Source organism: Metopolophium dirhodum, chromosome 4 (genome assembly GCF_019925205.1).
Source record: "Metopolophium dirhodum isolate CAU chromosome 4, ASM1992520v1, whole genome shotgun sequence".
Classification (NCBI taxonomy): Eukaryota; Metazoa; Arthropoda; class Insecta; order Hemiptera; family Aphididae; genus Metopolophium; species Metopolophium dirhodum.
In genome coordinates this window covers 33,659,234-33,674,228 of record NC_083563.1, presented here as the reverse complement: position 1 = coordinate 33,674,228, position 14,995 = coordinate 33,659,234, and positions in this window count along the sequence as shown.

Genomic DNA, 14,995 nt, shown 5'->3' with positions numbered 1-14,995 from the left:
ATAAAATGAAATGGTTGTACTATATAATTCCTAAACAAATATATATTTGACACTATATATACGTGAATTTGAAGAAATCAAGTCAGATTATTTATTGATCACGAAATGTATGTAACGAAAACAATACGTAAGAAATTATATAATACGAATATCATGGGCCATAGCCCATGGGTTTATAATGGTTGATTGATTGGTTTTGAAAGTAAATATTATCTTCTGCAGCAGACGACCGTAGTCGATTTTTCTCTGCATTTTTGCTCCTGGTAAATAAAAATTCATTTTAACAAAAAAGTTGGTACCCTAATGGGTTTTGTAATCCCAATTCATCACACCGGTTTTGTATAACCGTCTGCGATTTGAAAGATCAGTAATTTATTTAATAATCAAGTTCATCTGGTTTTTAAGTCTTTAAGTTGGCTTCACAGCTGTTGACTAATAATAATCAATGAATACATCAAACGAATGCACACATTTTAAATTATTGACTCTTTAAGTAAAAGATTAAACACAATTAATTCATATGAGTAACATTACTCGTGTTATTATTTATTGCAATCAATTTTTCTCTCTAAATTTTTAGCTGAATACTATATAAAACGGAAGTAGTTTACAGATTTTACAGATTTTAACAATCAAGATAGAATTTATTCATGAACACCTTATTCGAATATTTGTGAATGTTTCTTTATGTTCATAGTTATTCTGAGCTAATATTTTTAAGCTAATCAACTTAACTAATTAAGCAGATATTTTTTAAGAATATTGTCTGTCTTAAAACATTATTTCGAAGTTTTTCGGTTTTAAACGAATCATAAAACAAATTTTAGTTGGTTGAACTGAATTTCACTTAATAAAGCATTAGTCTGATATTACATGCATGTTCATCAAACATCCAGATTTTCTGAAAATATGGAGTTTTAATTTTAAAATAATAGATTAGCGAAAAGCGTGTCTAAACTGAATACACGAGAGATTTTGGTCAACTCTTTACACAAATTAAATCATAAGCACAAATAATTTTCTGAACAACAAATAAAAATTATAACTTTCTAAAATATTTTTACTCAGAGGATAAATCATTCTTCATATATTATAATTAATTATATTTATATACAATGTATAATATATGCATATAATATATTTATTATAAAATATGTTTAATATAGTATGTATTAGTAAATTGAGATTAAATATTATAATATTTAAAAATTTACTATAAACTCAAGTATTGTTGTTTTATACAAATGTACATAATATTAAATATTGCGGAACGCTTGATGATTAATTACACACACTAATGGTTATATATTTAATGGGAGTTTATGAACTATTTCCAATATTCGACAGATGAACGTGTGTGTGCGATAGGTAGGTACTTATTATTTCATAAATACAGCGGGAAAGCGTAGCTGGCGTGCAAAATAACATTGCGTTAATCGGTGCAACATACGTTAAAATAATGCAATACGGTATCGACTACATGGCCGGTTGTCCGTAAGTACTTCTATATTATAGACATCTTACAAAGGTATTTGTCTTTATTGTTCTACTATTTTATTGTTGTGCATATTTACTTTATTTGCTTACGTTTTTGACTTTTTGGTGACCACTACAACAGCGGTTAGTGAATTAATTCTGCGTGCTTGTGGAAGAATCTAAAATGGGTTGGGGTTGCTGCTCGAGATTACTATACATTAAAATATAAATTTCGTACTGTTCGTATACATAGTTGATGCATAATTTCGTTTGATTAATTTCATGATTCATTGAATGTGTATTTAAAGTGTTATATAACAGTTTAATTTTCAAAATAACGCTTTGACTTATCGAACACCATTTATGAATGTATAGTTCAATTGTTTTATTTGTAAATATCAAATGCTTCGTGCCTACCACGACTAGTCCATGGACTAGCTAAAACGAATAGCTTCAATACGTATTTACCTTGAAGAATAATTTATACTAAACTGTTTAAATATAAGTCTAGATTGTATTATGTTAATGAGTGCATATTTTTAATAATATTATTATATGCCCATTAAGGCAGTGGCGTAATTTCCCCCCTCCCCTTGTCATTAGCAAGCCACTGTCGGGCCGGGTAAGGCTAGTTTTGGGCCTTCATATAGTAGCTAATAGGTAATATATTTAAGTATCCCTCTACATATGTATTAATTATTTAGTTATTATTATCCCTCAAAAAAATGGGTTACTTATGCTTAGGATAGAAACCTTTGATACTAACTAGTAAGTATAAAACTATGTAAGAAGGCTATTTGTATTCAGATAAAAATTTATTTTGGGTCAGTCAAAAACCCCCTCCCCTCTCAAAAACTGAAATGACGCCACTGCATTAAGGATTGGTTATAATTCGAAAGGATGTACACATTTATTTCAGTTCACCTATCAGCCAATGTACATAGTCTATACAATAAAAGAAGGTAACCGCGTTAAGTGCGTAAGCCATAAAAAAATTTAAGTTGTAGGTACTCGTTAAAATTGACGTATACGTATTTCATAATATTATGTAGTATATGTATCCTATATAACTGCACAATATAGTAGGTAACTTGTAAGACCCACATTTTCAACCCAGATTTATCAATATCATACGGTAAAATGTAATTGTAAATTAGTGAAAAGTGCAAAAGTTATAGAAAAATATTTAGAGATAAATAAAGACTTCAACTTTTCACGAAGTATTTTTGAGTTTTGGTTGGTCAAATACGAACAAAACCAGGATAATAATGGCTCGACAAATCCAGAACGTTTAACTTAGGTACACCAATTGCAGAAATGCCAGTATATTATTATGTTCAACTCGATAAGATTGTTTTTAAAATACGTATAAATCACACCCACTAGGTTACGTCTTACGATGAGATGCAAAGGTTTGATTACAAGTAAAATTCCTCAAAATAAGTCAATCTTTATAGAGACAGAAAAGAAGAATTGCTTGAATCTAGGTATCCCAACATGTATTTGCCTACAGAGAGGAGTTTAGGACCTAGGATTCCCGTTACAGTATCTTACATAAATGTTCAACTTTAATTTTTTGTTGAAGGTGTATTGGTCCGTATCCGTTAGTAAGTTTAGTAAGTTGTATGCGTCACAGTTAATTTTTAGAGCACTGCATTAGAAACACACGATATAAGATACACTAGATGACTACATGTTTAATTCGACACTATTAATAATATGTTTTAGAAACAGAAAAAAACATAAGACAGCTCCAAAATGATTTTAATGATTTCAATGAAAATAATCAATTGTTTTAGTGTTATAAGTTTTAATAAATTAAATGACCTTAAACAAAACGACTTCTACTTTTTTGTCGACTCAAAAACAGTGTATAAATTTAAAAAGTTGTGTTTGTATAATTTGATATTATGTTTAAATGTATCAATATTTCAAGTGTTCTCTGTAAGATAAATAAAAATACGTATATTCCTGGGGTAATTAAATGTATGTGCTATCATATTTTTTAAAATAACTAATTACAAAAACTTAAACTTAGCCCAAACTTTTATAAAAAAAAAGAAACTTTTTTAGCATCCATATAATATATTTTTAAATTAAATTATGATTCACACTTCTAAAGTTTTAACGTTATTTGTATGGTATAAATGTTTAAAAAACCACTTTATACTCTCTTAAAATTAATGTAGGGTTAAATTATTAAAAGTAACCGAAAAAAATCATTCAACAGTTATCTTCATTTTTTATGTATTCTAGTTTATTTAGTAGGTGTTGACTTTTAGAACTACCAACCATTAAAACATTTCCAGTATTTTCAATATTTCTTCAACTCATTTAAATAGGTATATATTATTCACATATCTTTAAATTATTTACTATGGAGATAATTAGAGCAGAAAATATTATCTTTGATACACTGGATATAGGTTTTTAGGTTGTAAATTATAACACTACCAATTAACTTGTTCAGGCCCAGTTTTAATGAGATAGCGAATTCGAGAAAAGCTTTTTTTCTTAGTATTCTATCAAGTTGAATTGTACGCCATGATAATGGATTTTAGTTTATAATTTTTATCGGAAAATATATTGCTTATCGTAACAAATGTTTAAATGTGGTGTAAAACAAAAATACACATATTTTGGTAATTTGGTGTTGGCTACACTATTCTCGGATAAAAATTGATTGCAGTAGATAACAAAAATTGTTGATATAATATCATGATGTATAAAATCATTATTGGTCAGGAAATACTTAATATACCTATACTCTATATGTATGTATAAGTGTATAACTAATACTTGTTTTCCTTATTAAATAGTTTTTTCGTGAAAACTGTAAGTTTCAATAGTTAATTCAATTAAAATTGTATATTTAAAGTAAATCAGAATTCTAATGTAGATTTAAGAAGATATAATATATTAAACAGAACATTATATATACCTAGTATTATATAAAGATACTAAATATTAAAATAATAATTTATTATATTATTTAAAGTTTATAGTTTTTAGACAATATTTGATTCTATATTATATATTCTTTACTAAAACAAATAAATGTATAAATGTATAAAACTATTCAAAAAAGTTTTATAAACGGTAATTTTTAAAAATGTTTATCCTCACGTGAATTAGTAAAATCAAAGTTTTGATCTGAATTTTTAAGTCTAAGTTATATGTTATTTATAGTTCATTTTACAGCAGTATTTTTAATAACGATAACTAAAAAACATATACGAGTACTTTTGTCTTCGAAATTATTATAACCAAGTCTATAGGTTAGCTTATAAAGATACTTAAGTTTATTTAACATTTGAAATGACAAGTAAAAGTATTTTAGTTAATAGTCATTATCAGTTAAATGTCATTGTAAAATTATATAAGATACAAGTCGTATCGTCGAGTAATTTTATTTGCTATTTTATTATATTTTATTTAAATACAGAAAAAAATTTTAATTTGGAACATATTATTAGTCTACAAGACATGAATTGATCTACAGATTTTTTTTCAAATAAAGTGAAGAATTTTTTAAGTGTTAAAATATTTGTCGATAATTTTTCGATTCTAATTGTTGAGCCATAATGGTTTTAAAACTCATAATATATTATTTTATATATTTTATCAAAACGATATCGTTACCCTAAAAATGATTATTGCACTTATTTATATGCTTGATAATGTTTAGTAAATGGAACCCAATTGTGCAAATAAAATGTTTACTTCGACGATTTATTTCTCACAAAAACAATCGAAGCCGATAAAAGCTTTTTATCTTCAAATCCTAGTTTAGAAACAACTTTACCATATGTTAAATTTCACACCAGACTCGTTGTAAGTTTTTTTCCATAAACAATACAGTATGATTAATTTAATCAAAGTTGATTTTGACTTAAAGTTTTAGAGAAATATTAATTAATTAATAATATTTTCTATACAGTTATAATAACAAAGGTAAAAACTTAATGATTCAAAGTTATAAAAATTAATTTCTACATTTTCAATTTAAATTAGCTTAGCAAGATGTGTTCGTGTAAATATATTTTGGAATATACCTAATATTATGATAAAAGTTATAAATTATGTTTAAAAATCAATTTATATCATTAATTTGTATAATATAACAGAAGGAAATTATTATTGTTAAACGATTTGAACATACTGTGTGAATGAAAATAACTGTTTGTAAATAAAATAAAAAGAATTGTTTCATTGTTCATGTCTAACATGTCCAATTGAGTGCGATGTCGATCTAATATAATATTGTTTTTATATAATGAAAAAAAGGTGTGACGTGGCTAGTCCACCCATAAGTAAGGTAGAATAGCCACGATGAATTATAATTCCTTACTTAAAGCTTTTTCAATTTATGTGCACGTGCGTGAACTGCTTAACCTTACTCATGCCACCATTGCCAATGTATAATTAATTATGTACGTATATGTATGTTTTACCGACAATATGAATAATCCGGTATGATGTATAATGCATGGGAATTTGAGAAAATGACAAAGTTGCAAAAACATCAGGTAGGTAATGGATGTTATAATCACATAAAGGTCCTGGGTGTTATAAATAATACCCAGACTACGTAATAAAAAGTGCCCATACACTGACGGAAAACAGTGACTGGGAGTGATTCACTTTTCTCGTTTTACTCACCTTTGAAACTTTTGTGTTCTATTGCGCACGGAGAGCATTCTCACCTCATTTTTATGGTTTAGTAACATATTTATTCAATTTCAGATTTTAGGCAACGTTGTATATACTGAAATACCATGTTTTAAACACTTAGGTGTGTTTATATCATTTAAGGAAGAGACTTGTGGTGGCATAAACTCCTTTTTATAGATTTATAAAATTAAGAACCACTTTGTCCTGTACATTTTTTAAGCGCGTCATTATTTGGAAGGCATATCAACGCATTCAAATCAAAATTCAAACGAATAGTTTTTTCAAACAGTGTTTAACATTTTAAATGTCATATGTAATATTATTCTGGCTGCCTACTGCTTATGATTATACCCAAACGATTTTTACAAATTATTAAATGTTAATATAATAATATTAGTTACTTACTATGGTGACTATAGTTATAAAATCATCATATTCTTCGTATATTTTAAATATATTATTATATAGACGTTTTATTATCATTAGTTCATAAAGTTTATAACAACCAAAAGTACTCGTTCGAATTTCGATTTAATAATATACGCATCAACGTATTACAAAAAAAATCGGACCAAGAAATTTCAGTTAAAACGAGTGGCTTTTTTGAAAAAAAAATTATGCTTAATAAATTATATTATGTATATAGATACAATCTACTTATTTGAAAATATAAATTTTAAGCAGACAAAGTTTAATACTCCAAAAATCAGGATTTAAATATGCATAATTAAAGGATGAATTATTGTGGGGTAAACACATGCTTAGTGGAATCCCCTAAAATATTGAAGAACCATAATAAACTGTTGCGTTTGAACAACAATTTCAAGCGGATATTTTATTTGGCGGATAGTATTTTTAGTGTGTGTGTGATATCTAAATTATGATGAACGTATAAAAACCAATCACATTTTCCTGTGTTTTAATTTAAAAATAATATATTTAGTGAAATCAAGAAGTCTATCCTCACGAAGCAAAACCAGTCATAATATAAAAAAAATACGAGGTTAAATCAACGGCTATCGAATAAGCCATCACACAAGGACACCTTATAGCCAAGAAGAATGCACCTCAGTGTCTAGCTTATATTATCTACACTCTTCTCAGTCAAACATATACTTCTCGAATACCGAGAATATAATATCTAACTGAATTAAAACATGGACATCAATTTCAGAAACTACAAAAAAAAAACCTCGTATATTTCAACAAAAACAGTCAATCCACTTATCGACTTATAAAATGCATACAAGAAACTGATCTGTCAACTAATAACCTCGTCATTAACGCCAAAAATATGTGAAATGAAAAAAAATATAAAAATGTCGTTTCTTATCATAAATTTAAAATTATAATGAAAATAAAGCCAACAACGATTGCCTTGAAACTGGATGTATTAAGCATCAACTATAATCATTTTAATAATGCATACCTATATGAGAAAAAATGTGAAGTTGTATTATTTGATTGGTACATTAAATACTTTAATTATTACAACTTTTCAAAATAATGAATAAAAACATGTATAAATTAACAAAACAATTTTTACTATCATCAGGTTAATATGTCTTTAACGCTGGTTTAAGTTTGAAGTGTTTACTGAAATAAATACAAGATATTGTATTTTTATTTAGAAGTAATGTTTATCGTGTGCACCTATTACATTTTAAAGTCTTGGAAATAAAATAATAATTATGATAAACAACAAATAAATAAATAAATCTGAAGAATCTAGTATCTGGTTATTGATAGGATCATAAGAAACTTATGGAGCTCTGGGTATTTTATCTACAAAATAGTTTTTACGCACATGTAAATAAAATCGGTTACTTTAATCTATCAGAATCTAATCACATATCATAACTAATACTGTATGTCTGTGTGCCTACTTCCCTGTATACATATAATATAATTTATATTAAATTTTGTTTACTCTGGTGTTGTTCATTTTTAAATGCGTGACGCATAGAATTGATTGCTTTGATGTCGTATTTACACATTGATGACTAAAGAATTAAATAATTAACAAATATCCAATTGCTATTTGTGTATATAAACAGAGTATGATACATCTACACAAAGACAAAATAAATTATCTTTAAACACATTACCTAGTATTAAATAGTATTTAACTATAATATTATATACATCGTTAACACTCAGAAATATGTATTTTAAAACCTTATCAATATCGCCCAATGTCCCACCATAATGGTAGACATTGATGTCACGGGTCTAATAAAGAAAAATCATCTTTAATCATTAGCAGTTTTCATGTTATTATACCTAGGTCTATTGTATAATAATATTATTATCAATGTTTCTCAAAAATTATTATTATAACAAATTAACACCGATGCAGATAATTTATTTTCTGTACATTTACGTAACTCACTATTGGCTAAAAACTGCACACCGTGGTACGCACTACAACACACATATTATGTACAATATGTTTATAACAATAGGGGTGAAAGCAATTTGAACGTATCTAAAAATGACTTAGGGCGTGTGGTACGTATAAGTATCTACACATACCTGTACCAATATATAATATACAATAAACATACATATCTATACATCCATTTACAATATGCATATATATATATATATATATATATATATATATGAACACACACACGCAGACGCACACACACACACACATATAATATATATAATATGACGTATATACCACACTCCGAGTTTTCATTAATCAACTGCCACAGCCGCCTCACTGTGCTGACTGTAATGTATGTGCAAACAGAAAGCTCGTAAATCTTCCATTTCTTTCGGTGCCCGTCGACCTCCGACACCTCCCCTTCGTATAACCACACCGCTTTTTCAAGTCGACAACCTAGTCCTTTCGTACAGGAACCTGCACCACCACCACGGCAACAGGTGCTACAAACTGCAGCAAAATGAAAGGGCGCACGCCGTGCGGGCAGGTACTTTTTAGTTTTCACCACAGTCAGATCTGGTTTAGCTAATTTTTATGAACCGTTTAGGTACCATTTACCTAAAGTACAACTTACATTTTGGGCACCAACTGTTACGTAGTTAGGTATAAATTGAATTACGCACTTTTGTGTGGGTGATCGATGCCTACACAATAAAAGGAGTTCGATTTATAAATGCTTAATATTACTTTGTTACTTCACTTATTGCTGAGTGACATAGTATATTAATATTAATGGTATACAAACTATGACCGCCAAACTAAATAACACGACTTTTATTTATTTTTTCGTCGTCACCGTCGTGTGAAATTAATTAAACTGACTATATCCGGTAACCGAAAATTCCCCTTATTTCCACTAATGTTCTCACCCGCACAAGCCTTCGACAAGCTTGATTACAATATTTCTTCTTATTTAAATTCATTTTTTTTTCTGGGTTTTACATAATACACGACAATTCGATTTTCAAGAAATCCTTAATGTGCTTAAACCAATTATACGCGTGTTGTATTTCAATCGAACTGAACAGACGACACTGATTGTAATCATTTTATAATAATACGTTACCACACATATTCAGTATTCGATGACCCAATAATATTTTGACAATAAATACATCATATACGTTTTATATAATATTTCTTTTTTCAATTTTTCTGATGACTTCGAAACGATCGATTTTCTTTTGTAGATTTCTCGTTCTGTAAACTCGTTTTTATCTTATTGAAAAAAAATTACAAAACGTTATTTTCACAACTGTCAAGTTATATATAACAAGTAACAACCCTACATTTGAAATATTTCATTCAAAAAGGTCGATTTAAACAAACAAAAAATATGACGTGTTCATCTTCACAAAAGATTGAGAAAATAAAAAAAAAGTAACATGTTTTCAACTTTATAGTACCTAACGCAGTGCTACTGAAAATAATGTCTATCGTTTAAAACTTAAGAACTAACATGCAAGTTCCTTAAATTACACCATTATTATACTTTTTAGAGATAATTAAGCATAGATTTTTTTAAAAAAAAATAGTAGAATTCTGCGAAAGAAATTTAGAATATTAGTACATTTAATTACAATATAGCTAAATGCACAGCAATTTTTTTCAAAAATGATTAACCAAATACATTTGAATGATAGTTATTAATTCCTACCTACATTATCAAGTGAAGATACATTTTTAATTTATAGTTAGATAATCATTTATATAATTCAATAATATTATTTTACTAACTACTAACTAGTATTCTAGTATACTATAATAGAATAATGATTTACATTTTGTTACCTGTATTGTTTTTTTATTAAATGTAAATCGTAATATAAAATTTGTTTTGAGACATTATTTTCCATCCTATATACAAATAAACTATAAGATCAAAAATCGTAAGTTCTTGAAACATTTTCTCATAGAATATTATTTTAATTTCAGTGCATTTTTAGCTCAAAATAATATTACTTGAAAATATAATTGTTCATTGATAATATATTTCATTAATTATTCACTGACCTTTGCAATTTTTTATATTTTATTTTTTTATTTATACTTATAACTCCACTACAAAATTTATTTTATATTTATTTCTAAAAAATGTTCAATTTTTTAATGCACTTTTATCATTATATTAAATATAATATTCCTACTCAGAATTATTTTTATTATTATGTATTAATATTTTAGTAAAAAGTTGTTAAAAATTCATATAAACACCATAATGAGCTAAAATCAGAATATTTTTTTATGATCATAAAACGTTGCTTTTAAATGTACTATTAAATTAACTACAGTTTATTATGTCCTGTCAAGCTTTTTAAAAATATTTGTTTTTCCAATTCTTAATGTGATATATTTTAACAGTTGGACCTAAATAGTAAATATTATTTGGTATATCTATTCTACTGGAGTTGGTATATAACTTTTCAACGAGATCGTTTTAATGCACTACCATCTATTTAACGTTAAATTTAATTCAACAATAATATAATATAGCAAAGTTAAATCTACTACAAATTAAATGGACCAGAAAATGTACGTTTTATTTTTACATCTATGTTTTGCGTTTTGTTCTGGACAAAACAATATAATTATATATATATATATAAATATGTATTTATATCTGTCTTTATAAAATGACGAGAAAAAATGCACTAAAAAGGGAAACTAATAAAAAGGTATAAAAAGAAAAACAATAACGGTCCCTTTGTATATAGGTATGCCGTGAAACCGAATAGATTCGCAATACTGAGGTCAGGAGTTTTCGAGGTTGAGTGAAATCCTGCGGGTTATGCAACAAAGCCAAAATAAAAACTTGCGTTGACGGCAAAAACAGCGTGGAGGAAGGACAAGTCGAGAGGTTTAGGTACATAGTGCGAAAACAAATACAAAATGTTTTATTAAATTTCAAGCGAATTAATAATAAGAACAATATTAAGTCTTCAAACGTCTCTGGTTTATGCGTACACTTCTACATCTGCATGAGTAGACATTACTGCAGACTTAAAATCATACGTTTCCCATTTGATGTTATTTAATACAATTCAATATCAAAAAAAATACATAACACGTAATTTGTTCATTTAAAGCTTACGTCGAAATATCACACGAAAACGTGCTTTTCATATTGTGCATACGATACTTGCCATATTCAGTTATTCTCTCACGCTTATGACTTTAAAAAACGGACTTGAATGCGACAAAACGTCTGAAATGTATGTGCGACATTTCGTAATATAATACCTACTCTAATAGTTTGCATTAATTGAATGACACTAAATAATTGCATACTAATTTTAACTGGAGTCACGGTAAATTGTCATAACTACTTTAATGAAACAATATATCCATTTGCATTAAACGGAAGCTACATGCATACATTATAACAGAATATTCATTATTGTTATTTTGATACGTATGAAATTTATAAAAGCATAGGAATTGAGACTTCAGAAAATTGCTTCTGTCGAAAATGAGTAACGCATATTATGTAAAATAATATATTATAGAAATGTCACGGTTGAACTTTTGAATATTAATATTAGATTTAACTTTTAAATATAAACGAACGTTTGAAAGAGTTAATAAAGTCAAACTAAAAAAAAAAAAAAACGAAGAAAAAGCTTTTGAAGTAAAGGGATATTAACAGAATGTGAATACAGAATTTTTTTCCCTCCTTCAGCACCCCCGTTTTATGCTTAATTTCCAGTATTTATAATTTATGTATAGACTATACACAGTATAATGCTGCGTCGGAAATATTTCAGTAACTCAATATCCGGCAATATGAAAAAAACAGGATATTTAAAAATATATTTTACAATGAATAACGTATAATTTACACCGTAGAGTGTAGAAGGGAGTGGTTCACAAAATCGTTCGTCTATATTTTAATATTAATAGTAGGTTGTTATTACCACCTATCGACCCACCGTGGAAATAAAATATTTTTCGTTAGCCGTTGCTACGAAATGTTATCTATTGTATTAAAATATAAATAATTAAATGAAAGGAGTTACTGTATATTCGTACAGTATTGTATTGCATGCGACGCTATTTGAACACGTAGGACACGCGTAAACACTCAGACAAGGTTATCGTACATTTTAAACAAATAATATCCTATACAAAATAAATATTGTTCTATACTTACTAATGAAATGGCGAGTACGGAAAAAAAATTGAATTTGTTTACTCTCAAAGACTTGGAAGTATTATATTATATTACAATTATGTTTGTTTTTTTTTTAAATATCCGCATTGCGGGAAATACACGTTTCAATAATAAAATGTTATTATAGTTCCAAATAATCAATTATTGTGTACTATATAGTATATATATATATATATATATATATTATCATTCTTATAGAATCTCGGGACAGTTTTGTTGTAGAACAGAAAGGATGAGATAATGTTGAATAACAACATGATAGGTACATTTTTTTAGTCTTTGATTAACATCGTAAAATAATAATAAAATATTCTCTTAAATTATTCACTTTTAGACTATAGGTAACTACCAAAACTGAATATTCTAATCAACAAAATGCATTATTTATTACAGCCACATTAAAATTTTCAGTAGGTATCTACGCATTTTATCGGATTACTATTTACTACACATTATTAAGTTATTTTTTACAAGAAAAAAGTTTTATGTACAAATGTCACAATACTATGTGGAACTGATTTATCTGTCAAATTTTATTTTTATCAGCAATTTACAAACCTATCGACTTGGTGAGTGAGACGCCTTAAACACTGCAGTACTGTATTCAGTGGTGTATAGGGAGCCGATGTCGAGGTATCAATGGGGGCAGGATATTTTGTGAATGACCTTTTTTTTACTCTAAAACAATAGTGTTGAGCTATATAGGGCTAGTCAATTAATGTGTACCCAGACAAACGAAATACTAAATACTCCACCGCTTATATAACGTTTAACTCATAATTTACATGCACTGAAAATCACTTTCAAACATGACTGGTAACTTATAATAGTATGAAAGGCAATGAGTTGCAAGCACACATGGTTTAAAATTTAAATTAATTCAAGATTTAAAGGCCGAGTAAGTAGTTAAATAATAAATGCATTCAACTTGATAATAAATATTAAAACAGTTTTAATTATGTTCTTTATGATGAAACAATATAGAGTACCTATTAGAGTCTCGACTTCGACATAGACACTACTTCAATATTGGTAACGGTAAAAGAAAATGTCTGTTTGTATAATAATATGCAAATAATCTTAATTGTAATTATTGACAATTTCATGAACATTTGCATAACAAGAGTACAGTTGAATAATAAAAATAATGAAGTACCTTAGGATTACCTACCTATTAATTGTGTAGCTGATAAAAAAATGTAAAATAAATATTATTATTATTATTATTATTATTATTACAAAAGGTACTGCATTTGGTCGATGAAAAATATTTAGTCCACAATATAATAATTTGTATATTATGATACTTGTGAGTACCCTTACTGGCCTACAACTGGTATAATCTGAAAATGAAAAATTATTGAAGCAAAATTCTTATCACAAAATATTTAATAATCAAGAATATTGGTTTCCTTTTACCAAATATACTCAAATAAGATTGAAAAAAAATGCATTTAAATTATGTTATTTTTTTTAGTAAAAATACAAATAAAATAGCTAGTCCTAAGTATGTCATTACCACGTTTGAATGTTGTGTAATCACAATTTTTTTTTAAATCACATGCTTTTTTACTACCAATTAAATTTAATATGGTTATATCATTAAAATTAAGTAATTATTAATTTAATTACCTTATGTTAACAACATTTAATATACGGAAACAAAGTATTTTTTAGTATCTTAATTGATAGACAAAACTATCTTTTTTGAATTTTTTATAAAATTTTAGGAGAAAAAGACACATGAAATGTATTTTACATCTTAATAATTAATGTTTTCAACATGTTGTTCTAGATATATTTAAACCAGGTGGTTTACCACTGAAACCCAGAAGTTTCTAATACCTATATAATATTATTTTAATATATTCGGTATTTTATTTCTATGAGTTGTACGTAAAGTCAGTATTTTCTATCTATTGAACATAACCAAACCTATATTTTTAAGATTTAATTATTTAACAATATTATTGATTCATTTATTTTACATTGATAATTAAATTATTTAAAAATGTGTAACATCATCTTTTTATAACTTGTTTATTAAAAAAAAAAAAATTTAAATATCATAACCAATAAATTATCAGCTGAAATTGTATAACTATACTCTTAAAAGACTATAATTTAATTCATATAGTTTTGCAGAATGTATGTTTCATTAACATAAAATGTAAATCACAAAATGTGCTACCAATGCCGGAGATTAATTTTTGTATAAT